Source organism: Desmodus rotundus, chromosome 10 (assembly GCF_022682495.2).
Source record: "Desmodus rotundus isolate HL8 chromosome 10, HLdesRot8A.1, whole genome shotgun sequence".
In the NCBI taxonomy this organism is placed as follows: Eukaryota; Metazoa; Chordata; class Mammalia; order Chiroptera; family Phyllostomidae; genus Desmodus; species Desmodus rotundus.
The window spans coordinates 26,164,762-26,188,267 of NC_071396.1; the positions used below are offsets into that span (position 1 = coordinate 26,164,762).

Below are 23,506 nucleotides of genomic sequence, written 5' to 3' on the forward strand. Positions count from 1 at the left end.
GACTTCAGCTTTTATCTGATTTACCTCTTTCCTGAATTCCAGATCCCTTACCTACACATTTTCCTACTTAAAAAAAAAAAAAAAGGCTGCTTGAAAGGAAATGTAAAACGGTCTTTTAGGGTACATGACCCACTGTCTACTCAGATCACTGGCCATCTGAATAAAGTGCCCAGAAAGATTCAGTCCCCCTCTCTGCTTTTTGGGTCTGGTGGTGACAGGCAGCAGGAACGCTGACTTTTCCAGTGTCTTCATCTCCTCCTCCACACATTCAACTCCAGCAGTGGCTGTTCTGATGACTCCTCAGTAGCTCATCCAAGTGCCAAGGGCCCCTTTTTGCCTTCTCACGCTTGCAAATTTTCCTGCTTGTCCTTTCCTTTCTAACTTCTGTGCACTTGAAATCTTAATTTACCTTCTAATAACTAACTTGTTCAGCCCTGGCTGGTATGGTTCAGTAGATTGAGTGCCAGCCTGTGAACTGAAAGGTTGCTAGTTTGATTCTCAGGCAGGACACATACCTGGGTTACCAGGCAAGTTCCCAGTTGGGGGGCGTGTGAGAAGCAACAAATTGATGTTTCTCTCTCAAATCAATGTTTATCTCCCTCTCTTTCTCCTTCCCTTCCCTTTTCTCTAAGAATAAATGAAATGTTTAAAAAATTAACTTGTTCATTATCTTCAGCAACTGATGTTCACATCTCTTGTTCGGTCTTCTAAGTTGATACACACATGAGTGAAATCGCATGGTACATGTCCTTCTCTGTCTTGTTTTACCTGATATAACAATCTCCAGGCCCATCCATACTGTTGCAAAAAGTAATGGCAAGGGGACTCAAGAGTTGAAAAATTTTAGTTTAAGGTAAATAGTTATAAGCCTAGTAAGTAATGCATATGTTAAAGCTTTTGTTTCAGAAACTACAGATAAGGCCCATCCTGGCTCCTGGGAGAGACAGCCGACCTCCTGGGACACTGCTAAAGACCACTGCCTGGGGACAAGTGGAGGCATCTAGTGGAGGCATCCAGGCCATTGTGTTCCAGGGAGAGACAGACACCACCCTCTCCTGGGAACAGCTAACTGCCCAGGGCGAGACTGCTGCTGTTTTTTTAAAATTCTAATTTTCCCTGAATTTCAAAATCCCTCACTGTACTTTGCTCTCTGCTATAAAAATGCTGGCTTGGAAAGAAAATGTAAGATGGTTTGTTAGGGTATGAACACGCTGTCTTCTCAGATTTCCGGCCATCTGAATAAAGCGCCCATAAAGATTCAACCTGTCTCTGCTTATTGGGTTTGGTATGTGACAGGCAGCCTGAATGCTGGTGTTTTTTCCGGTTTCAGTAAGAGTTCCTTCTTTTTTACAGCCTTATATCATTCCATTGTGTAAATGTAATGCTGATGAACAAGACGGAAACAGAGGCATGGACACACAGAACCTACTGACTGCTGTCAGAGGGGAGGGACTGGATGGAAAAAGGTGAAGGATTAGTCAAAGAAGATAAATGCATGACCCATGGACACAGACAACAGTGTGGGGATGGCCTGAGGGAAGGGGGGGGTGAGGGCGGAAGGAGGTGGGCAAAGAGGAGGAACATGGGGACATCTGTAAGAGTGTCAATAATAAAAGTAAAGTAAAAATAAGATAGGGTGGATCCTAATTACTTGTGGAGTCAGTATTTTCAAATCCGCCTGCTCACTAAAATCTTTTGTGACCCCCAAATCAATAGTTCTGGCACTTTTGTGGTCCAGGCAGACAAGCAAACAGTGGTGGAAGGTCTAGCCACCCTTTGAGAACCTTCCCACCTAAGATCCAACAAGGCCATGGTCTGCCTTTTGTCTCTGCTCATAAACTATAAAGAACCGTCCCTGACGAGTTAATGCCATGGAAGCTGGCTGGGAACCAGGCGCAGGTTTTGACCTTCATACACATAAACACTCCAGTAGCCTTCCTGCCCAGTTAGTTCTGGGGATCCTCTGATCAGTTAGCCACTACCAAAGAGCCCTGTGTGCCAAAATGCTCTCATTCCTGCTGTATCCCTGCTGACCTTTTCTCCTTCAAAATATTTTATTTTTCGAGGGTAAGGGAGAGAGAGAGAGGGGGAGAGAAACATCGATGAAACATTGATCAGTTGCCTCTTGCATGTGCCCCAACCAGGCCTGTGCCTTGACTGGGATTCGAACCAGCGACCTTTTGCTTTGTGGAGCGACACCCAATCCACCGAGCCACACCAGTCAGGGCCCTACTGACTTTCATGGCAAGTCACACACCATGTCTTTGGCAGCTAAGGGCTCATGTGAATGAAATGTTCTAGCTGATGCCAACCACACGAGACAACACTGTAAGTCCTGAATCCCTGGTAGCTGCGCTGACATCATGAGTTTGACCCAAGCGGGTGTTATATTTTGCCTTCCTCGTTATCACGACCTTAGAATCCACTTCCAAACACATCCCCAGGAGTCTGCCAATGTAGTCACTATACTGCGAATCTTTCGGCACATAGTGACTTCCTCCCGAGTCATGGTGTGTACTTGTCTCTTGAGATTGTACTGATATTTGATGCTAATTATGGGCCTAATGACAAAGAAGGATGATCAGTGGTGGGACTAGGAGAATGGGCAGCCCCTATACTGACCCGGTAACCCGGTAACCGTAACCGGGTAACCAAGTGATGTTATCAGGGGGCTGTCAAGCAGGAGGAGGCTATCTTCAGACTACAGAGACAAACTGCTTCTGCAGGGAGGATAGGCTCAGCATGACTTTGTGTTTCCAGAGGGTGGGTTTCAGCTCAGTGCAAGCAGAGCCCTTTTCCAACTTCCAAGATCTCATTCTTTATTAACATTCACCTGAAAATGTAGGGAGACTGTGCAATTAAATCTTGTGTTTGATATTCAGGAATATTAACCCTGCAGCTGCGAGACATGAGTCTCTTTTATAGCTTCCATGGAAGAGCCCAGGTTTTTGGACCATGGCTTCATCTGAGAACACAGAAACCTAAGCACGGCCCTGGCTGGGTACCACAGTTGGTTAGAACATTGTCTCAATATGCCAAGGTTGCAGGTTCAATCCCTGGTCAGGGTATATACAAGAGCCAACCAATGAATGCATCAATAAGTGAAGCCACAGATAGATCTTCCTCTTTCTCTCTCTTCCTTTCTCTCTAAAATAAAAGAAAAAGAAACCTAAGCTTGTCACTCAAGGCACATGCTTCACTTGCCACTCTCTCACATCAACAATGGGTGATTATTTAATGTTTAATTAATTTTTAGAGAGAGAAAGAAGAAACATTTGTTGTTCCACTTATTTATGCATTCTTTTTCTAAAAAAAAGTAGTTATTTCTATTAATTTTAGGGGGAAAGGAAGGGAGATAGAAGGAGAGAGAAAGAGAGACAGAGACACTGATTTATTGTCCTACTTATTCATTCATTGGCGGATTCCTGTATGTGCCCTGACCAGGGATCAAACCTGCAACCTTACTGTTTTGGGCCAACACTCCAAACAACTGAGCTTCCAGGCCAGGGCCTGGGCATCTAATGTTGATAGCACGCATATCAGAGACGGCCGGTGCCCCGCTTCGCAGTGGCAAGGAGCCCAGGGATTTGCTCAAGCACAGAGCAGTGACTGGACCCTCCCCTCAGTCTCATCTCTGCTGGTTCATCTCTGGGACCCAAACCCAGCATTATCCCTTGTCAGTGCGGGTGGAGTGGCGGGTGGATGTAACCCAAGAACTTGAGCAGACAAAGTTGAATCTGAGTGGGTGTGAACAGGGAGTGCCAAGCGCTCCACCCTGCAGGGGCTGCGCCAGTGGAACTTGCTGGGAAAGGGGTTTGCAGATGGGGGACACAGTGGCCTCTTGGCACTCTGGCTGCCATGCAGTGCAGGAGGCTGCTGCTCACGAAGCCACCTTAGCTGCAGGAGCTGGGCCCCCAGGAAGTCATGCCCACGATGGGACCCGGACCCTGGAAAAGTGTGTACTACAGGGGGCTGCTGAGAGGGCCAAGACACAGAAAGGAGCGTCTCTTCCTAACAGAACACAGAGTGGTCTCCATGTAATGGCAAAGGTGGCAAATAAAACCATTTGGAACATGCCCGGCATGATTTTCCAGAGTAGGAAATGGATGGTGAATTTGACTATGGGAGGCAACAGACTGTCAAGTGGTGGCGCTTCCTATAATAACAAAGGAAATAAGACAAGCAATGTCATCTGTCAGAGAGGTGGGGGAACTACCTCGGTGACAATACACTGCGCAGAATGAGCACAGTGTGACACAGGATGATGTATCATAGAACTGCACACATGAAACCTACATGACCCTTTAAAATGGTTTTATCCTCACCCTTGGACATGCTTGCTGATTGTTAGGCAGAGGGGAAGGGAGGGAGGAAAGGAGAGAGAGAGAAACCCTGATGTGAGAGAGAAACATCGATGGGTTGCCTCTCCAACGAACCCCAACCAGACACTGAACCCAAAACCCAGGTATGTGTCCTGACTGGGGATTGAACCCATGACCTTTCAGTTTACAGGATGACACTCCAACCAGCCAAGGCTGAAACCTATATAATCGTACTAACCAATGCCACTACAGAAAATTGGATTAAAAAAAGACAAACACGTCTCTATGTACAAAGGCTTATATTTTCATTTAGAAATGTTTCTTGTGTCTTGTTTCTTCAGGGGATCATGTTGCAGACTCACACGTGTCGATTTTGTCCTCGTGGTAGAAGCAGTCCAGCTGGATAATCCCCACGGACGGGAAGTTTGCACAGCATTTTGCAAGGAAATGCTGCTGCATCTCTCTCTGGGCTACTTCATGCACCCAGAGCTGTGCATTACAACCTGGGCGTGATGTCACCCACGGAGTCACACAGAGGCCATGCATAAAGAGATAATGTCATCAAATCAACGTGCTACATACAGGGTTGGACCTGGGTAAATCCTGCGGGCACATGTCAATTGCATGAATAGTGGCCCAGTGGCCCTCGGTCCCCCTGCTCTACAGTGGACCCCTCTCTCAGCCTGGACCCATGGGCCCACGGGGAGCTCCCTGGGCCCTGCTGACAGAGGAAGGGAAGCCTGCACATCAGTTAGCCTGATGTCCACGAACGGCCAGGAAGTGGACAGCTGCAGCACGATGGCCACCTGTGGACAATGGAGCAGGACAGTGGGTCAAGTAAACTGTCACCAGGGGCAGAGCTGGGAGCAATTCACCTCATCACTCACTTTGCATGAAGGACAAAGGACCAGACCCACAAGTACACGCTCATTTGTGGCTCTGGCCAATGTTAAACATCAAGAGTCAGGGACACGAAAGAGACATAATGGGAAAATCCCTCACAGTGATGTCTGGGAAGCGGTTTGAGGCCTGTTCTCATTCTCTGGGAAAAAATATGCAGAGATATGTGAGTCTCCTGTGACACTTATCACAGTGTGGCTGCCAAGGAGAGGGTTTCATCGGTCAAGAGGATAAGGTGGAACATTTGGTAGGTTCTACCATCTGTGGAATAGGAAGCTGAAGCTTCCAAGTAAAACTAATAAACACTCATCTACCTGCAGAAAACAGACCGGCGGGGACCAGAGGGGTGCAGGGCGGGAGCATGAGGAAAGCAAAAGGGGGCACATAGGGTGGCGCAGGGAGGCCAGACAGGGGCAGTGAGGGCACGAGGGAGTAGACTATGTTGTATTACACTTGTAGAGCAGTACGAGTGACATTTATACAACGTTACTAGCTACGTTATCTCCAAAGTCTAATAATGGAAAAAGATAAAAGAGAACCTTTCTCAGTCCTGCATTTGTTCAATAAAAAAAAAATTGCAGTATTTGAATAACACAACCATATTTCGTTGACTCACCACATGTTCAGGAAGGACCAGCTGCCTTGGGGGTGGAGAGTATGTGGCCAGCCTTCAGACAGTCCATGAGACGTGGTCGCTATGACAACAAAATCAATTAACCATCATGTGCAACAACAGCAACCACTGACTCCAGAGTCCAGCCAGTCAGGACAGCATCTAAGTTCTGGGCCACAGCATCATCTGAGCAGGAGTGAGGCCTGCTGGGGCCACTCATGGGCTTCCTGCTTTCCAGTTCCAGCGTCTGCAGTGATGGCAGAGACATGCTGAGCAGTTTCTGAGTGGCCCACAGATGTGGATGTGGGCCTGCTCTTTATAGTCACATGGGACAGTCTCTGTGATTTATATCCAAGACTGCAGATGCAGCTTAAAGAGCTTCAGGAAAAGCCTTGTGTTAGTAGTGGTTCCAAGCCAGATGTTGGAAAACTGGGAATGGTTCATTGTAGAGAAGTCACTGATACTGGAGTAACTAACATAATTCAGTACTTGTCACACAATGGAAAATGTGCAAGAGGAAACACAAGGGTAAGAATGATACGGACCTCTCCTGTGGCCATGGCCACCTTGACTCAGGTCCCTGCAGGGCCCTAAAGGTGAGGGACAGACAGGGAACCACGAGGAAGTGTGCTCCACTAGAACACAACCTGCATTTTGAAATCTATACAAAAAGAAAAATATGTAATATGTCTGTAAATAATGAATGGTGGGTAATAATGTTAAAATAAAACATAATTTGGTTTAAATGAATTTATTAATTCGGTCCTACCAGGCTGAGGTTCTGCATTTATATCTGCAGCTATATCTGGACCCAGAGAGAAGGCTCTAAACGTTCAGGGGATAGTTGGCTCAAGAAAGCACTCAGTGACGGCCCGGAAACTGTGACATGGAAAAGCTGCAGCTCCTTCCTTTGATGTGGAGGTGGGAATCCAACAGCTTAGGGGGACAGGAATGTTGGAGTGGGTTTGTCTTTTAAGTCCTGTTTTACAATCTGGGAGAGTCCACATGGCATACATTCCACCAACACATAGATAAGTACATTTTAGAGAAAACACAAAATAGTTGAAGGTCTCCTTGCTCACTCCTCTCTCAAGGCCTCACCAGGCATGGGAAACTGAAGCCTCTCAATCCTAAAATCTAATGTGACAGGTAGAGAGCAGGTTCACAGCTGTGGGGAAGGGCTCGATGGACAGCAGGGGGAGGGGTAGGAGACTGAGTGAGAATATGAAAGATGAACTCAATAGACAGAAAACACTTTGGTGTTTGTGGTGGAAGGGGGAAGAAGAGAAAGAAGAAGGGCATAGGGGTGATAAATGGTGAAAAAGAAGACCTGACTTAAGTGGGTAAACCCACAATAAATTGTACAGATAATGGGATTCAAAATTTTCCACCAGCCCTGTCACCCCAATATGTTCGATTAAAGTCAATAATCATTGCAGATAAACTGGGTCCTGCGGTAGCAGGGGCCTAAGGACCTTGTCCTATCACTAAATACTCAGTAGATCTGATCACCTAAAAGACAGCAAATCAAAGTATCATCAAATGAGTCTGACCAGTAGTGAGCTGTGGGCTTGGCTGATAAATCCCGGGTCTCCTGGAAGGGAAGACAGCAGCCCCCTGCATTCCCATGTGACCTGTACAAGCAGAAACACCCCAGATGCAGTGAACAATGGTGTAGCTGGAATCATAAGCACACTCAGTCTGTCCTTCCACCAATATCCTGTCCTGCACCAGTTACATTTTTAGAATTCTTTAGTGAAGGAAAGACCAGATACTCTGCGCAAAATCCGAACACACAACAGATCATTTCTACTGTCAACTTTCCTTCATCCCCCAAGAACATGAGAGCCTTCCCCAGGGTGACTGTGTATGTGAGAGAAAGCAGGGAAACAGACAATCCACAGACGACAGGACCCGGGTTCTGATCTGCACTTGGACTAGGAATCCGGAGTGTCACCATGTCCCTGCACTACCACCAGGAACCTTTAGGGGCACTGAGCAATGGAATTTTAGATCAGGACCATTTGGAAGAGGGTCCAAATGTGGCCCAACTCAATTTGTCATTGTCCCCTCAATCTAGAATGCATAAGAGAAATAGACGGAGCAGCTGAAAGATTCTCCCCACTGGCTCACTGGGCAGTGAGGGTTCTGTGGTGGGAAAGTCTAAACAGAAGCCGTGACAACTGTCTACACCCAGGACACTAGTGAGTCAGAAGCTGGACGGCAGAGGTTTGTGCTCTACACACCAGGATTTAGAACATGCAGGAGTGCTGATTCCCACCACACCAACATTCCACTTCTAATTAGACTGGTGCAAAAAAATATGTGAAAGAGGAGGAGAAATAGGAGGGGAATAAGAATAATGAGAACACAGACAAGAAGAAAGGGAAGAAACATAGAAAATGACAGTAACTTGAGGCAAATGTTAACTCAACGTGACTCTAACTGCTGCTGCGGCAGCCACGTGGGTACCCTGGCTGAGCAACCTCAGTTCAGGCATTTCCTGGTACCCACATCTCCTGGTACATGCATCCCCTGGTACCCCCATGCACACCTACTGATCTGCAAATGCCTTTCCAATCACGTTAAACAAAGGTCACCCAAGTTGTTTTTACACAGCGGACAAGGCCTGCACATCCCTTCACTGTCCCAAGACAGGGCACTTCCCCTCTACAGCCCTGTGTCCCCACCTAGTCTGCAGAGGTCCTGCTGCCTTTTCCATCCACAGCACGTCCCTCCTGCTGTTCCAGGAGGAGGATGTGATGCTGCCTGGACCAGTGAGTGGGCACAGTACTGCTAGGACTTCCTGACAGACTCTCAGGCTCAGAATTTCAGAATAAATCTCAATCAAATTAAGGGGGCTTCTCACTCAGTGATATATTTATAGTCCAGTGATACTGAGCAGCACAAGTTAATAGTCGCAATGTAAATAGTAATTTGTGGAATGCAGCCTCTCCTGCAACACAAGATGAAGAGGCCCAGCACCCAGGGGGCCTCTGGTGCTGGAGGCGGCACATTCCTCAGCTGCACAGGGGTCTCCAGCCCATGTGTGGGGGGAGCTGAGGAGCTGCTCAGTTGGAGACAGGCCCAGAGACACAGAGGGCTCTGCGACAGGGGCAGCCTGCTGTGCCAGCTGCCCTGTGACCTGGGCCATGTGTTGCTGCAGGCTTGATGGTCCTACCTGTTTCACTTGTGGACAGAGGTTCTGTGTGCAGACTGAGGAAGGCCTGGGGGTGAATAATGCGGAAGATGCTCAGGAGATTCAGCCAGGTCTTCACATCACACAGAAATAACTGCTGTCGTCCTGAGTAAAACACTTGGCCTTATCTTTGGACTCAAAATTGGCAAATACACTTCATCTCTGAAAGGCAGCAATGTGAGTGGGGCAACCACTGGCATTTACTCAGAAATCATTTCCTTCCAGAAAACAAGAATCTAAGAGACCCCATCCTCTCTCCCTCGTGTCATGACTGAGAAAGTGTGTTGAGGATGGACCACGGATTGCAAGCCCTTGAAGATGTCCTTACCTCTGAGTCTCAGAGAAAGAGCAGACACTGGACCCAGATGCTGGGGAAGCGGATACTCAGGGGTCGCTGGGCTGTGGAGATCTGGGCAGGAATCTGTATCTGCAGGGGTCTGGTCTCCACAGGATCCTGTCCACAGGGGATTTGGACTCCCCTCTGAGGTCCAAAGTAGTCCAGGCTAAAAAGACCAAGAATTCAGGGGCAGGTACTCTCAATGCTTCTCTCAAAATGGACTGTGACTTAGCTGAAAGGATTTCCTTGGTTTCAAAGGAGTTTTTAACCACAGGTCACCAGATTACCATGGAACCTGAGCTGTCCATTGTGACCTGCTGTGACATCACCCAGTGTCATAAAGGCCAGGCACAGGAAGACCCCAGCACCCACTCACACTGGTCCCCACAGGATAGCCCCTGGGAAGACCCTGCAGGAGGAAGCAGCTGTGTTACCAGTGGCCCCAATGCCCTGGGAGCCCACGCTGCACAGTGAGGGTCTCTCAGCCTCGGCCCCGCGGGGACCCCTGTGCTCTGTGCACGGAGGATGGAGAATCATGCCTGGTTTCTAGGTCCTTCCACAGGATGTGGGTGAAATGTCAGAAAAGGTACAGCGGCAGCAGGACAGGCCATCTGTGGACATCCATGGAGGACAGTACATCAGGGAAACCCCTCCAGAGGGACATAACTTCAGGCAGTTCAGCTCATCTCTCCCTTGGCTGGGGATGACCATGCCCGGATGCACCACCCTAGGCTGGTCCACACTCTGGTCCGCAGTCTGGGTCAGTGATCAGGGACCTGCGGGAACGTGATGCTGAGCATGCGGGCACTGGACTCTGGGGGACAGCAGGGGGACAGGTCTCCTCAGTGGGCAGTTGGACCCCAAAGACCTTGTGTCTCAGGTGATGCTGGGACAGTGTGGCCTTGTAGATGAAGACTTCAGTTATAACATGGACAGTGGTACCCAAAGAAAATACACAAAAAAAACAACAATGACAAAACACACTCACAGATGCACACATGCAATGATGGATACTAGAGGGGAAGGGAATGCAGGAGCACAAGGAGGGTAGAGGTCAAATTCAACATAATGAAACAACGGAAGTGTTTTGGGGGTGAGCTCACAATAGAGAATGTAGGTGTTGTATACATGCAGGTGCACACCTCAAATTTATATAATGTTATTAACCAATGTTACCCCCTTACATTTAATTTTAAAACTTAAAGAGAAGCTACTGAGCCCTTGTTTTATTTAAGAAGACTGTAAACATGGGGTTGGGGTGAAGGGAAGAGACAGAAACTCATGGACGCGGACAGCAGCATGGTGAGTGCCGGGGGGGAGGGGGGGGGGGACGGGGTTCCAGGGGGATAGATGGTGATGGAAGGAGACTGACTAGGGCCGGCGCACACCATACAGGGTGCAGATGGTGTGTTGTGGAACTGTACTCCTGGAACCTGTGTAATATTGTTAACCAGTGTCACCCCCATGAAGTCAATAAAAAGAAAAACACAGCAAAGAAAGCAAAGGGAAGACATTTTTCTTTCATCTACACAAGACTAGTTTTATTGAGTTACCTCAGTTCACTAAGGATCCAGGGAAACATCTGTTGAACTTGGCAGCTCAGAATGTGTTCTATGGTGTTTCCATCAGACATTTAATGTGGAAGAGTTTCTATGAAAATAAGAAAATATAAAGCATAACAGCTAAAAAGCAATTTCTGATTCCAGACGTCAGAAAGTGAAGAAGAGGGAGAACCAAGATGGCGGCGTAGGTGGACACACTGCGCCTCCTCGCACAACCAGAACTGACAGAGAATCGAACAGCGGGGGGCACCGACACCAAGGAAATAGAAAATGGACATTCATCCAGACTGGTAGGAGGGGCGGAGACGGGCACCGGGGTGGAGAGGACTCGCGTGGCTGTGGCAGGACTGAGACTGGAAGAGTGTGGGACAAATGGCGCAGGCAGTCCGAGCACTAGCAGACCCTGCAGCCCCACATTTGCACAGATAAACCCAGAGGGCTGGACTCAGAGTGGCGGAGAACATAAACCCAGCGGGTAGCACCCTCTATCTGTGGGCACCACATTCGCCCACAGATAAACCGGATGAACGGCGGGGAGCGAAGCAGACCTCCCGACCCAGGGCTCCAGCTCGGGGAAATAAAGCCTCAAACCTCTGATTGAAAGCGCCCCTGGGGTTTGGGGCGGCAGCAGGAGAGACTCCCAGCCTCACAGGAGAGGTTGTTGGAGAGACCCACAGGGGCCTAGAGTGTGCACAGGCCCACCCACTCGGGAACCAGCACCAGAGTGGCCCAGTTTGTGGGTAGCGGAGGGAGTGACTGAAATCCCTTGGAGAGTGGAGCGGGCGCCATTGCTCCCACTTGGCCCCTCCCCTACGTACAGCGTCACAGCGCAGCGACCAGCATTACCCCGCCCTGGTGAACACCTAAGGCTCCGCCCCTTAAAGTAACAGACGCGCCAAGACAAAAAAAAAAAAAATGGCCCAAATGACAGAACACTTCAAAGCTCCAGAAAAAATACAACTAAGTGACGAAGAGATAGCCAACCTATCGGATGCACAGTTCAAAGCACTGGTTATCAATATGCTCACAGACTTGGTTGAATCTGTTCGAAAAACAGATGAAAAAATGAAGCCTATGCTAAGAGAAACAAAGGAAAATGTACAGGGAACCAATAGTGATGAGAAGGAAACTGGGACTCAAATCAATGGTGTGGACCAGAAGGAAGAAACAAACATCCAACCAGAAAAGAATGAAGAAACACGAACTTGGAAAAATGAGGAGAGGCATAGGAACCTCCAGGACACCTTGAAACGTTCCAACATCCGAATTATAGGGGTGCCAGAAGGAGAAGAGGAAGAACAACAAATTGAAAACTTATTTGAACAAATAATGAAGGAGAACTTCCCCAGTCTGGCAAAGGAAAGGGACTTCCAGGAAGTCCAGGAAGCTCAGAGAGTCCCAAAGAAGCTGGACCCAAGGAGGAACACACCAAGGCACATCATAATTACATTACCCAAGATTAAACGCAAGGACCTACATCCAAGATTACTGTATCCAGCAAAGCTATCATTTAGAATGGAAGGGAAGATAAAGTGCTTATCAGATAAGGTCAAGTTAAAGAAGCTCATCATCACCAAGCCCTTATTATATGAATTGTTAAAGGGAGTTACCTAAGATAAAGAAGATCAAAAATAGGAACAGTAAAAACGACAGCAAACTCACAGTTATTAATGACCACACATAAAACAAAAATGAGAGCAAACTAGGCAAACAACTAGAACATGAGGGTTGTCAATAAGGGAGTGGGAGGGGGAGAGGGGGGTAAAGGTATAGAGAATAAGTAGCATAGATGATAGGTGGAAAATAGACAGGGGGAGGGTAAGAATAGTGTAGGAAATGTAGAAGCCAAAGAACTTATAAGTATGACCCATGGACATGAACTATGGGGGGGGAATGTGGGAGGGAGGGGGGTGGGCAGGATGGAGTGGAGTGGGGGGGAATGGGACAACTGTAATAGCATAATCAATAAATATATTTAAAAAAAAAAAAAAAAAAAAAAAAAAAAGAAAGTGAAGAAGAATCGAGATGTCAGGGTGAGGCATCATGAGAGGGTGGCGTGAGAACAGCATGAGGATCCACTGTATTCCTGGGGCGCAGTCTCAGCATCTGTGGGGAAGTCAGGGATGTTCTAGAATCCCTGTGTGGTGCCTGCAGCAGCAGGCGTGGGATCTGTGACCTGTAAACACAGGTGCGGATCTCCCCCAAGATTCCACCCCGTTGCCCAGATTCAGCTGGAAAAGCTTCAATAACAGAGTAGTTTTAGTTCTGAGCGATCGCATCACACACGAGGGGAAAGTCGTAGTTAATTTGGAGAGTTGTATCACATCCTGGAAAAACTACAATAATTCAGGACTTCTCACAGACTGGAAGAATGTGCAAGAGCAGTGTCACACAGTAGTGACTCCTGAGCCAGCTGCCACCGTGACCACATTCCTGCCCCAGCAGGACCCTAGAGCTGAGGGACAGAGAATGAACACTGACCAGGGTGCTCTACTCCCAAAGGACTTCTTAGTTCCCGGGTTATACAAACAGGAGAACGTGGAGTGTGTGTGGGATGCTGCACGGTGGGGAGGTGGATACACACGGCGCTGGGGGAGCAGGGGCTGATCGATGGGGTCACTGAGCAGAGGCTGCATTTCCGTCTGCATCCTGGTCCATTAGAAAGGCTCCAACCGGATGCTGGCAGGTGTGGCTCAAACCTGATCCCAAGAGATGGGGTCCCCTGTGAGTGACGTGGAAATGCCCACTGCCCCTCAGCTGCATGGGGAAGAAGGAATTGAAGAGGTCAGAGACACTGACATGTGAGGGTGCATCTGTCATTTAAGTCTACCAGACACCCTGGGAGCATGCTGAAGGGACACCTTCCCCATGGGTAGAGACACACACTGGGGAGGACGCATGGAGCATCTCTGCGGGGCCCTGAGATCACTCCTCCTTGTCAAGACCAGACCTGACAGCGGGGACCACAGCCGAGCTGGGGGGAAAAGCTGAATGTGAGGGAGCGAGTGCATGCTGGGGTCACCCCCCTCATTCCTCGCTGGCAGGTCTGGTTTCTCCGACAGAAGTCAAGTCAGAGCAGCATCCGACCAGCCTGACCTGCACTGGCCTGTGGTGTGGGCTCATCACCACAGGGCTCCTGGACGTGAGAAGCAAAGGAAGCCGTCCACATTCTTATGGGAGCTGCATGAGCAGAAATGTTCTCAGTGAGATGAGTAATTGCCTGACCCGCCATAAATGTGCTGCATCAGCCTGTGAGCCATTCTCAGACCCGAGCCCGTTCACACTGTCAGGAGCCCTGGAAAGAGGGAGACACTGTATCCACCTGAGGAAGGGCTCCAGCACACTACAGGAACCTTGTGTTGTTTATCTCACTTCGAGCCTGTCCCCAAGGGCCCCATATCTTCATTCAGAAATGCTGGTTCTGCACTGACATTGTTTATGGGAGACCCAACATGTCACTGTGACAGTGGATGCAGAGTAGGGGCTTCTGAGGGTCAAGTGATCATTGAGCTAGTGCTCAGGCCCATTTGGAAGTGCGCCCTACTGTCCTGGACCCATCCTGTCACTGTCCCCCAGTTCTAGAAAGCATAACTGAAAAGGACGTAGCAGTTGAAGGACCCCCACACTGAATCACTGGGCAGTGAGGTGCTGGGGTGGGAAAGTCTAAACAGAAGCTGTGAGAACTGCCCGCACCCAGGAAACCAGTGCATCAGAAGCTGCACGCACACCTGGGTGGATGGCAGAGGTGTGCGCCACCAGCAAGGATGTGAGAGGTGCAGGGGTGCTGATTCCCACCACGTCTTCCCAACCTGCTTGAGCAAAAAAAATGAATAAACAATAGCCAAGTGCTGGAAACACCGTAGGTGCCCACCTGTAAATGAGTGGATGGAAGAACTGTGGTACACTTCTACCGGGAATACTACACAGCAGAATGACAGAAGGAACTCTTACCCTTCGCCACAGCATGGACGGAACTGGAGAGCATTCAGCTTGGTGAAATAAGCCAAGTGTGAAAGACAATTACCATATGATCTCACCTTTAAGTGGAACCTAATCAACTAAACTAAAGAGCAAGCAAAAAAGAACCAGAGACATGGAAATAAAGAACAAACAGTGACCAGAGGGGTGGGGGAGGAGCATAACAGGGGACAGGGAGAAGGGGCAATACAAGGAACATGTATAAAGGACCCATGGACAAAGACAATGGTGGGGGTTTGAATATGAGAGGTGGGGGTGGGTAGGGCAGGGAGAGTAACAGGGGAAAATGGGGACAATGGGAATTGAATCACAGTAAAAAAAAATTAAAAATGAATAAACAAACTCAGAGAATGACCGTCAATGAGCACACATTTCACACGCAGGTCACCCACCTCCCGCTGCCGTGCAATGTGTGCTGTTGGGGAGCGCACTCTCACCTCACCTGTAACCGTACGCACCTACTGACCTGGAAACTGCCTTCTCCTGCACACGCATCCAAAGTCAACCAGAGCAGTTTCCTCCCAGGTCACAGCGAGAAACACACCCTCAGGCCTATGTCACTGTCTGTCTGCAGAGACCTGGCTGCCTCTTCCCTCCACAGCCAGCCCTCCCGCTGCTCCCTTACAAGGATGTGGGCCCGCTGCCTGCACCCAGCAGGGAGAACCGTAGGGCTCTGCTCCACACTGGAGGCCTGATAGTGAAGTGGGCAAGATGACACATTCTGACGCTTCCCTTCCATAAAAGGTATAAATGAAAACCACACACAACAGACACACTCACAGACACAGACAGCAGTACGGCTGATGACAGAGGAAAAGGGGGTGATGAAGCATGAAGGGACTGAAGGGGTCAAACCCCAGGGGACAGAGGAGACCAGACTTTGGACAGTGAGTGCACACAGAGTGGGCAGACGTCACCTTACAAATTGTCCACCTGACGTTTATATACCATTAAACCAAAGGTACCCCAACCAATTTCATTCTAAAAATCTTAAAAGATCCTTAATTGGTCACCTCTGATCAGGAGGAGAGCTGTTTCTCTCTTTGGGTAACAGAAGTATGTTTTTGTTACTTACCTTTGTTCACTAAGGGTCAGGCATTTGTTCGGTGGGGGCTCGGTAGTAGGAGGGGTGCTGTGTGGTGTCAGCCCTCGCACAGACCATGAGCCACAGTGTCTGTGAAAATAAAAGAAAAGCAATCAGTAGATTTCAAAACCAACTTCTGCTTCCAGAGTTCAGCCAATCAAGACAACTTCTGTGTCCCGGGCCATAGCATCAACTGACTCAGGAGTGAGACCCCTGGGGCCGCCCTATGGGCTTCCTGCTCTCCAGTTCCAGTGTCTGCAGTGACGGCAGAGATGTGCTGAGGAGTTTCTGAGTGGCCCAAAGCTGTCAACGTGGACATGCTCTTCACAGTCACCTGGGACGGTCTCTGTGATTATATCCAAGACTCCACGTTCAGCTTGAAGAGCTTCAGGAAAAGACACGTTAGTTCTCAGTGGTTCCAAGTCATATGAGAGAAACTTGGAATGATTAATTGTAGACATGTAACTGACACTGAAGTAAACTAGAATAATTCAACACTTGTCACAGAATGGCAAAAGGTGCAAGATGTAATTATATACAAGGGTAAGAATGGCAGTAACCTCTCCTGTGGCTGTTGATGCCTTCACTCAGGTCCCAGCAGGGCCCTAAAGGTGAGGGACAAAGAGGGAACCATGAGGCAGTTCAGGCCACATGGAGCAAGTGAGCCACATTGTTCCCTCTGTGACCCTCCCCCACAGACAGCACCACAGCGCAGCAAAGAGGGTTGCCCTGCCCTGGAGAACACCTAAGGCCCCACTCCCTTACAACATTAACAGGTGAACAGAGACAAGGAAACGTGGCCCACATGAAAGAACAGAGCAAAACTCCAATTAAACAGCTAAGTGATGAGGAGGTAGCCTATTGATCTGATGCAGAGTTCAAAGCCCTGGAAATCAGGATTACCAGCTCATTCGCAAAACGAAGGAACAAATGAAAGCTACCTGAAGTGAAATAAAGCAAAATACTCAGGAAACCAACAGTGATGGGAAGGAAACCGGGACTCAAATCAACGATTTGGAACAAAAGAAAGAAATAAACATCCAACTGGAGCAGAATGAAGCAACAAGAATTCAAAAAAAAAAAAATGAGCAGAGGCTTAGGAACCTATGGGCCAGCTTTAAATATTCCAATATTTGAATTATAGGGGTGACAGAAGGAGAAAAAGAAGAACAAGAAATTGAAAACTTCTTTGAACAAATAATGAAGGAAGACTTCCCCAATCTGGCAAAGGAAATAGACTTCCAGGAAGCCCAAAGAGTCCCAAAGAAATTGGACCCACAGAGGAACACACCAAGCACATCATAATTACATTACCCAAGATTAAAGATAAGGGGAGAATCTTAGAAGCAGCAAGAAAAAGGAGACAGTTACCTACGAAGGAGTTCCCATAAGACTATGCTGATTTCACAAAGGAAATATTTCAGGCAAGAAGCGGCTGGAAAGAGGTATTCAAAGTCATGAAAGGTAAGACCTACATACAAGATTATTCAATCCAGCAAAGCTATCATTTAGAATAAATGGGCAGATGAAGTGCTTCCCAGATAAGGTCAAGTTAAAGGAGTTCATCATCACAAAGCCCTTAGTATATGAAGTGATAAAGAGACTTAGCTCAGAAATTAAAGATAAAAAACTATGAATAGTCAAATGACAAAACTCACAACTATCAATAACTGAACCTAAAAAAAAGAAAAACAACAAAAACAAAAACTAAGCAAACAACTAGAACAAGAACAGAATCAGAGAAATGGACATCACATGGAGGGACTTCAGGGGAGAAGGGAGAGGAATAACATAAAGGGAAAGGGACAGGAATAAGAAGCATAATTGGTAGGCATAAAATAGATGGGGAGAGGTTAGGAACGGTATAGGACGCAGAGAAGTCAAAGAACTAATATGTACAACCCATGAACGTGAACTAAGGAGGCGAATACTGGAGGGTTGGGGTGCAGAGTGAAGGGGGGAACAAAGGGGGAAAATTGGGAAAACTGTAACAGCATAATCAATACAATTCACTTAAAAAAAAAAAAGAGTGAACCATGAGGGATGAGAAAGTGTGCTCCACTGGAAGACAACATGGGTTTTGAAATACACACAAAAAGAAACATATGCCCTATGCCTGTGAATAATGAATGGTGGATAATATTGTTAAAAAAAACCCATAAATTTGGTTTAAAAGAATTTATTAATTCAGGCCCAGGAGGCAGAGATTCTGCTTTTATATCTGCAGCTGTATCTGGACCCAGAGAGAAGGCTCTGAATGTTTACGGGATGGTTGACTCAAGAAAGCACTCAGTGAGGGCCCAGAATCTGTGACATGGGAAAGCTGCAGCTCTTTCCTTTGATGTGGAGGCGGGAATCTATGAGCTTAGGGGGACAGGCATGATGGAGAGGGTTTCCATTTAAGTCCTGTTCTGCAATCTGGGAGTGTTCAAATGGCATACCTTCCACCAGCACACTGAGAAATACATTTAGAGAAAAAACATAAAACATGTGGGGGCCTCCGAGTTCACTCTTCTCTCAAGGCCACCCCTGGCATGAGAGACTGAAGCCTCCCAATGATAAAATGTAATGTGACAGGTAGAGAGCAGGTTCACAACTGTGAGGAAGGGCTCAATGGACAGCGAGGGGTGGAAGGGTATGAGATTGAGCAAAAAAAGAGAGAAGGATTCAGAGATACAGAAATATTTTAGTAACTGCTGGGGAAAGGGGAAGGAGGGTGGAGGAGGAGGGCACAGGGGTGATGAATGGTGAAAACGAAGACTTGACTTAAGTAGTAAGCACACAGTAAAATGTACAGATGTTGTAAAATTGTGCACCAAAATCTGTATCATTTTGTTAAACATTGTGACCCAAATAAATTCACTAAAACGCAAATAATCATTTGGGGATATACTGGGTATCAGAGTACAAGGGACAAAGGGTTTGACCTATCACTAAGCACTTGGTAGATCTGACCACCTAAGAGACAGCCAATCAAACCACCAAGAAATGAGTCGCCTGGAGCTCCTGGAAGTGAAGACAGAAAGCCCCCACACTCCTACGTGATCTGTGTAAGCAGAAACATCTGGGGGAAGTGAACAGTGGTGTAGCTGGAATCGTAAAGATGCCCAGTCTGTCCCTTAACCAATACCCTGTCTTGAGACACTTACATTTTTAGAATTCTTCAGTGAAGGAACGACCAGATCATCTGGACAAACCCCAAAAGACAACAGAACTTTTCTACTGTCAACCTTCCTTCATGCCTGACTTCATCCCCAAGAAAATGAAAGCCTTCCCCAGGGTGACTGTGCATTGGAGAGAAAGCAGAGAAACAGACAATCCACAGACTATGGGCCCCTGCTTCTGAACTGCACTTGGACTAGGAATCCCGAGTGTCACCTGCACTGACACCGGGAACTTTTAGGGGAGCTGACCAATGGAATTGTAGATCAGGACCATTTGGGTCCAAATGTGGTCCAACCCAACTTGTCATTTTCCCTTCGACATAGAATGCATAAGAGAAACAAACGTAGTAGTTGAAAGAACCTCCACCAGGTTCACTGGGCAGTGAGGGTTATGTGGTGGGAAAGCCTAAACAGAAGCCATGACAACTGTCCATATTCAGGAAACTGGTGAGTCAGAAGCTAGACACACACCTGGGTGGATGGCAGAGGTTTGTGCTCTACACACAAGGATTTAGAAGATGCAGCACTGCTGATTCCACCACATCGACATTCCACTTCTACTTATACTTGTGCAGAAAAAAAGGAAGAAGAAGAAGGAGAAAGGGGAGGAGAGGAACAGGAGAATAAGGAGAAGACAAACAAGAAGGAGAAGAAGAAACTTAGAAAATGACAATAATATGAGGCAAACTTTAACTACACATAACTAACTGCTGTGGTATCCACGTGGTTACCCTGGTTGAGCAACCTCAGTTCAGGCATCTCCTGGTACCCGCAGCACCTACTGATCTGCACATGCCTTGCTAGTCATGTGAACCAAAGATCACCAGAGTCGGTTTTACTCAGCCAGTAAGGCCCAATTAAGCCTAACCCTAACTCAACTTCATGGGCCTGTTCTATAACAGCCCTGTGTCTACACCTAGTCTGCACATATCTGCTGCGTTTTCCATCCACAGGACACCCCTTCCCCTGTTCCATGACAAGAATGAGGTGATGCTGCCTGGACCAGTGAGTGGGCACAGTACTGCTAGGACTTCCTGACAGACTGTCAGGGTCAGAATTTCAGAATAAATCTCACTCAGATTCAAGGGATTTCGCACTCAGTGAAATATTTATAGTCCAGTGATACTGAGCAGGACAGGTATCAGCTACAAGGTAAATAGTCAATGTGGAATGTGGCCCCTCCTGGAACACAAGATGAGGAGGCAGCACATTCCTCAGCTGCTCTGGGGTCTCCAGCCCAGGTGTGGAGGGAGGTGAGAAGCTGCTCAGTAGGAGATGGGCCCAGACACACAGAGGGCTCTGGGACAGGGGCAGCCTGCTGAGCCAGCAGGTCTGTGACCTGGGCCATGTGTTGCCACAGACTTGATGGTCCTACAAGTTTCACTGGCACATGGGGATTCTGTTGCAGACTGAGGAAGACCTGGGGCTGAATCCCAGGGAATATACTCAGAATTTTCAGGCATATCTCAATATCACACACAAATAACTATGGTCCTCTTGAGTAAAAACCCTTGGCCTTATCTTCTGAGTCAAAATAGGCAACCATTCCCCTTGTACTAAAATGCGGCAACATGAAAGAAGCAACTACCAGGCTCTCCTCATCGTCCAGAATCTTCTCCAGCCACAAACCAAGAATCTAAGTGTCCCTACCCTCTGTCCCTCGTGTCATGACTGAGGAAGCGATTGGAGGTGGACCACAGTCTGAAAGCCCTGAAAGGAGTGTGAGCTGAAAAGAGCAAAGATGCAGGGAAAGGCACTGCCATTGCCTTGCAAAATGGACTGTGATTTGCCAAAAAGGATTTCCTTGGTTTCAAAAAAAGAATGTTTGGCCACAGGTCACCAGGATACCATAGAACCTGAGCTGTCCATTATGTCCTGGGTGTGATGTCACACAAAGGAAGACTAGGACATCCATTTACAGTGGTACATATGTGACTTCCGGTGATGATGGCAGGTAGCAGACATGGCTAACCACCTGGCACAACCACACTGTAGAGATGTCACTGATACTGAGTAAACTAGAATAGTTACGGACTTGTCACAGACTGGACAAATGTGCAAGAGGAAACACACAAGGGTAAGAATGGTAGTGACCTCTCCTGTGGCTGTTGCTGCCTTCACTCAGGTCCTGCAGGGCCCTAAAGGTGAGGGACAGACAGGGAACCACGAGGAAGTGTGCTCCACTAGAACACAACCTGCATTTTGAAATCTATACAAAAAGAAAAATATGTAATATGTCTGTAAATAATGAATGGTGGGTAATAATGTTAAAATAAAACATAATTTGGTTTAAATGAATTTATTAATTCGGTCCCACCAGGCTGAGGTTCTGCATTTATATCTGCAGCTATATCTGGACCCAGAGAGAAGGCTCTAAATGTTCAGGGGATAGTTGGCTCAAGAAAGCACTCAGTGACGGCCCGGAAACTGTGACATGGAAAAGCTGCAGCTCCTTCCTTTGATGTGGAGGTGGGAATCCAACAGCTTAGGGGGACAGGAATGTTGGAGTGGGTTTGTCTTTTAAGTCCTGTTTTACAGTCTGGGAGAGTCCACATGGCATACATTCCACCAACACATAGATAAGTACATTTTAGAGAAAACACAATATAGTTGAAGGTCTCCTTGCTCACTCCTCTCTCAAGGCCTCACCAGGCATGGGAAACTGAAGCCTCTCATTCCTAAAATCTAATGTGACAGGTAGAGAGCAGGTTCACAGCTGTGGGGAAGGGCTCGATGGACAGCAGGGGGAGGGGTAGGAGACTGAGTGAGAATATGAAAGATGAACTCAATAGACAGAAAACACTTTGGTGTTGGTGGTGGAAGGGGGAAGAAGAGAAAGAAGAAGGGCATAGGGGTGATAAATGGTGAAAAAGAAGACCTGACTTAAGTGGGTAAACCCACAATAAATTGTACAGATAATGGGATTCAAAATTTTCCACCAGCCCCTGTCACTCCAATATGTTCGATTAAAGTCAATAATCATTGCAGATAAACTGGGTCCCGAGGTAGCAGGGGCCTAAGGACCTTGTCCTATCACTAAATACTCAGTAGATCTGATCACCTAAAAGACAGCAAATCAAAGTATCATCAAATGAGTCTGACCAGTAGTGAGCTGTGGGCTTGGCTGATTAATCCCGGGTCTCCTGGAAAGGAAGACAGCAGCCCCCCGCATTCCCATGTGACCTGTACAAGCAGAAACACCCCAGATGCAGTGAACAATGGTGTAGCTGGAATCATAAACATCCTCAGTCTGTACTTCCACAAATATCCTGTCCTGCAGCAGTTACATTTTTAGAATTCTTTAGTGAAGGAAAGACCAGATCCTCTGTGCAAAATCTGAACACACAACAGATCATTTCTACTGTCAACCTTCCTTCATCCCCAAGAAAATGAGAGCCTTCGCCAGGGTAACTGTGTATGTGAGAAAAAGCAGAGAAACAGACAATCCACAGACGACAGGACACTGGTTCTGAACTGAACTTGGACTAGGAATCCACAGTGTCACCCAGACCATCCACTAACACTTGCAGCTTTTGCAGGCAGGTGAACAATGGGATTTTAGCTTCCGACCATTGGGAAATGGCCTAATGTTATTGGGCCCATCCTATAATTGTCCCATTGTTCTAGAATGCATAAGAGAAACAGACATAGCAGCTGAAAGAACCGCCACTAGGATCACTGGGAAGTGAGGGTTATATGGTGGGAAAGCCTACACAGAAGCCGTGACAACTGTCTGAACCCAGGACACTAGTGAGTGAGAAGCTGGACACACACTTGGGTGATGGGAGAGGTTTGTGCTCTACACACAAGGACTTAGAACATGCAGGAGTGCTGATTCCCACCACACCAACATTCCACATCTAATTAGACTTCTGCAAAAAAAGAAGGAAGGAGGAGGAGGAAGAGGAAGAGAGTAAGAGGAACAGGAAGAATAAGAGAAGGAGGGGAAGAAACTTAGAAAATGACAGTAAATTGAGGCAAACTTTAACTACATGTGACTCTAAGTGCAGCAACACCCACGTGGTTACCCTGGTTGAGCAACCTCAGTTCAGGCATCTCCTGGTACCCGCAGCACCTACTGATCTGCACATGCCTTTCCAGTCATGTGAACCAAACGTCATGAAGGTTGGTTTTCCTCAGCCGGTAAGGCCCACTTAAGCCTAACCCTAACCCTAACCCAACTTCAGGGGCCCGTCCCCTAGCAGCCCTGTGTTTCTACCTAGTCTGCACATATCTGCTGCGTTTTCCATCCACAGGACACCCCTTCCCCTGTTCCATGACAAGAATGAGGTGATGCTGCCTGGACCAGTGAGTGGGCACAGTACTGCTAGGACTTCCTGACAGACT

At 47.6% G+C, this 23,506-nt stretch overlaps 1 long non-coding RNA gene across 1 annotated transcript in view; it reads right to left on the reverse strand.

The window, feature by feature from the left end:
- Nucleotides 1-9,368: 9,368 nt before the first annotated feature.
- LOC123479887 (uncharacterized) overlaps nucleotides 9,369-23,506 on the reverse strand; it is a 50,340-nt gene continuing 36,202 nt past the window's right edge. The window contains exons 8-10 of the long non-coding RNA XR_008425423.1: nucleotides 15,987-16,085; nucleotides 10,925-11,021; nucleotides 9,369-9,537 (exon numbers count right to left, since the gene is read on the reverse strand). This is a non-coding gene — a long non-coding RNA (uncharacterized lncRNA). The remainder of the gene's footprint in view (nucleotides 9,538-10,924; nucleotides 11,022-15,986; nucleotides 16,086-23,506) is intronic.